Below are 4501 nucleotides of genomic sequence, written 5' to 3' on the forward strand. Positions count from 1 at the left end.
AAATAAAATTCCAGAGGCTCTGTAGGCCGTAAGGTCTGCAAATAGCAACCACAATAAAAGGGTGCATGTGAGAAAGCAAGAAGGAGACTAAGTGCCATTTCATCTTGAGGCTGCCGTATTCTCCCTGTCCTTGCAACCTATTTTATGTCAAGGAGATCTCAGTGACCTTTGGAGATAGGCTTGGTCTCTGTAACGACCAGAGACAGCCTGCTGTGACCTGTTCCTGCATTTCACCCGGAGCACATCTCTAGAGGACACACACTGTTAGGCTGCTGACCTTGCAGACGTGACGAAAGGCATATACAACACTCACCACTTCATATTCGAAAAATAACTTGAGGTGACAGGCCGTAAACATCCGGGTATTTAATTCCCAGCCATCAGGGAGCTAAAATTCAGAAAGACATTCATTTTTCCATTAATGCGTCTGTTAGCAGGATTATCTGAAAGCATTTCTAGTGGGAAAACCATGCCAAGTGTCTTATAGGAAAGAGTAAATAAAGACACATCCCATGATTCCTTGAAACAAAGTGAGACTTTGCCACTCGAAATCCTTGTTAGTCCTCAGCTGAGGTTTAATCCCCACCCTCAGGGGTGCCCCACTATTTCTGAAATGAGGCAAATGGCTACTTCTTCTACACAGAGATGATTTTCTAGTAGAAACTTTATTTGGATCTGGGCCTTAGTTTCTGTAAGATATTTGATTGTTGCCAGGAGTTTTGACCATAAGCCTTGCTTTGGAATTATAGTCCATATGGCTTCTGCCTTTCTAATTTGGGACTCAGCTCTTCTTGAGCCTGGCTGTGTGTTTCTCTCCAAGTCATGACCCCTGGCTCTGATCTAACCACGGGCATCTGTGTCATACATGCCCTACTTCTGGGTTCTGAGCCCACTCATCTTATATTCTGGACGTGTACAAAACCACAGCACAATACACACACACACACACACACACACACACACACACACACATGCAAGCACGTGCACACCAACTATCTCTACTATACCAAGTCATGCCTTGGTAATATTCTTATGAATTCTGGCTTTAGGAATTTCTCGTTTTCATTGGGTGATCGTTTTAACAGATCAGAAAATGTCAGCTCCACCTCTTTTCTTCTGTGAAAGAAATCATGTACAGGATAGATTTCTAGTTCTCTGTCCCTACATACTTCCTATAGCAGCAGATCAACACTCTCTCCTATATATGTTGTTATGAGGTTCAAAACACCCTTCGGACATTTTGTACAAAGTTTCGCATGCTTCCTTTTGCTCTATCAGCTTTATAGGCACTATTTCTATTATACCTGGATTCTCATCTAGCTTAGTTGGAAAGCATCAATGTCCCATCATGGCCTAGAGAGAATGATGCTCCTTGGACAGTGACCCAAAAAATAAAGAATCGTTATCCTCACAGAGTTCTTGCTTTCATGTGGACTTATAAACAAAACAAAACAAAACAAAACAAAAACAAAAAAAAAAAAAAACAAGAACAGCATAGAGCTAGGTTTGGTCTCACTACTGACCAGCACCAACTTCCTGGTGCTCTGTTACTGCATTTTCTCCAGAGCGCCTCTCTCAAAGGAAGATACTAGAGAGGCAGATACTTGCCAGGCTGCCTGTCTTGCCCACCACAACCCTGATCTATCACACATTCCTTCTAACCTTACTCCACAAGAAAATTCAAGACTGTTTTTGTGTTATCTTACGGAAACAAAGCTGGAGTCAAATATCACAATTTTCCTTTTTTTTTTTTTTTTTTTTTTCTATACTGAAGGATAAGGAGAAACTAATTAGGAGAAACTAATTACACAGATCCTTACTATGATTAATTTCCAAAAACCTCCTCTTTAGTAAAGATGGTCTGTCCCCCACATAGGAGCCCAGCATGAACAGGAACCCACGTGAGGTGCCTGCAATTTGTATAGGGCCCATGAGCTATGAGACTAATGCAGCTAGAAACATTATCCATGCATACTCCTACTGCACTAACAGGAAAAAATGAGAGTGTATGCACCTGAGACTGCTGCCCTAGAACCAACATGTCTCCCCAGGATGAGGAAAGCGAGTTGAGACTTGGGTTTGTCTGACCTCAGGATGATATTGTTTATTGGTTCCTGAGAGGTATTTGGGGCTAAATTTTCAGAAGCATACTCTGTATAAGAAATCAGTCTGGACCCTGCTTGCCTTCATACATCTCATAGCTTCACAAATAGAAAAGCAGCTTCCTAGGGCAGCAGGCTCCCCAGGTCTGACAGTTCTCTCAGAAGCTACAGGCTCAATTTCTCAATGCTTACATGTGGAGGAATCCCTGAATCGGAAAGAGATTCATTGGAAAAATTCTAAGCTAAGTTCCACCTCCTAAAATTTAAGAGTTAAGATTAACAAAGTGATGGCTTAATATACACAGTAATATTACCATGAGTACTCCAGTCTCTCACAGAAGAAAACTGGGGCTTAAAAGTATGACATGACTTAATCCCAAATTATGAAGACACTAGTAGCAAAATCAGGGTCAATTTTTAGCTCAAGTTCCATGTTCCTGTCTTTAAAAAATATGGGGCTGCACAGATATTTGGGCTGGCCAGATAGCTCAGCAGACTAAAGCACCTGCTTAGACAGAGCGCAGTGGCTGGAGTTTGATCCCCAGTATGCCATGCCAGCCTCGCCCATGGGGCACCCTGAGACAGTGATTGATACTGGGCATGGTGGTACGTGCCTGCAATCCCAGCACTTGGAAGGCTGAAAACAGGAAGATCACTATGAGTTTGATCTGTGTAGTGAGACCCTGTAGACCTTCTACTAAATACACAAAAAAATAGATTACATGGCCAGGTGTCGTGGTACACACCCACAATCCAGACAATTGAGAGGCTAAGGAAAGATGATCATTGCAAGTTCGAGACCAGACTGGTCTACAAAGTAAGCCTGAGGCCAGCCTGAACTACATAGTGATATTGTCTCGAAAGGAAAGAAAGAAATAGGTTACATGTTCAAAGCTAGGATAAAATGAAATAAGTCTTGAAAAGGTAATGATAAACAGAGCTGGCCTCGTGCTGAAAGACAAACAAGTTGAAATGACATTAGCTTCCACTGTTCCTTGAAACTGTGATTGATCCTTCCCTTGGATATCATGGCTGTGGAGGACCATGTAAGCAGCTGTCCTTGAAAGAAGAGTGACTGCTTCCATTTTGACTGAGCCTGACCCTATTTCCTCATATTGATATGTACAGAGCTGGCTAGGACTTCTGCTTACCCTTTCAATTGGCCTTAAGCAATGTATACTGGCCTAGCTGAGATGCTGGTGATAGTCTTTGAAGGTGGCATGTATGTTTCCCTGGTAACATATACCTGCTGCTCTTTAATGTGAGCCAGGTCAAGAAAGGATGAAGAGCCAGTGGTCCATACCACCAGCTGGCATTGAGCCTCAAGAAAGAGGCTATGACTTCCTGGGGCTTGAAAGACTACATCAAAGCTGAAGTACCAGACCCCCCAAAACATTAGATACTATCTCAATAGCATAATGCAGATTACTTTCTCTGCATGTCCTCTCTGCATATGGCAGAGGTAAATGTAGGCCACCCACCCAGCTCAGCTCACAGTACTCACCTACTTCCCACAATTCTCAGTCAGTCCTCCTCAAGCCACTCCTCCACTGAATCAAACCAGGTGAGGCCCTGGGTCACTCTCTTTGTTGTGGAAATCTATCTTCATGGCTGGACTTAGGGCCCCTTGGTTCCCCAATAATCATAAATGTTTTAGTGTCTTTACTTTCACTGTGAGTTGCGCTGGGAGTGGTAGATTGAAATGAATTTGATAGGATTCCAATAACGTATCTTTGGGATTACAAATATTAACTTCTTAGACCAAGAGGAGAACCTGGAAGGGACTCCTACAATGGCCTTGTCTTTCACCTAGTGCCATCCAATGACCTAAGAAGAAGACACAACTGAGGTCATCACCAAACCCTAAGGCCCTGGTCCCTGGAAGGGCCTGAGTTCAATCACTTCATGCAAAACTTCTCCTCAGCTTGGCAAAGGGAGGCAGGAGAGAAAAATTCTGTTCTGCTCCACATAATTAAATGTGCACAGGGGCTGGTAAGATGGCTCAGTGGTCTAAAGCACCTACTTAGAACAAGCTTAGCAAAAACAAAGGGCCCGTGGTTCAATCCCCCAGCACCACATGCCAGCCAGCCCCGCCCCCTGGTTGGCTGAGCTGGCCACACACACACACACACACACACACACACACACACACACACAAACAAATAAATAAATAAATAAAATTTAAAAAAAATAAATGTGCACAGCACAAATTTAAAAATGATGCATTACAGGACTATGGATCCTTTTGGGGAGAGGAACACTGTAGTCCAGCTGTATACCAGCTGCTATAGTCCAGCTGCTCTAGTCCAGCTGTAGCCCAGCTGTAGTCCAGGTGCTCTACTCCAGTTGTAGCCTAGCTCTAGTCCTGCTGCTCTAGTCCAGCTGTAGCCCAGCTGTAG

Source organism: Octodon degus, unplaced genomic scaffold (genome assembly GCF_000260255.1).
Source record: "Octodon degus isolate 3935 unplaced genomic scaffold, OctDeg1.0 scaffold00042, whole genome shotgun sequence".
NCBI lineage: Eukaryota > Metazoa > Chordata > Mammalia > Rodentia > Octodontidae > Octodon > Octodon degus.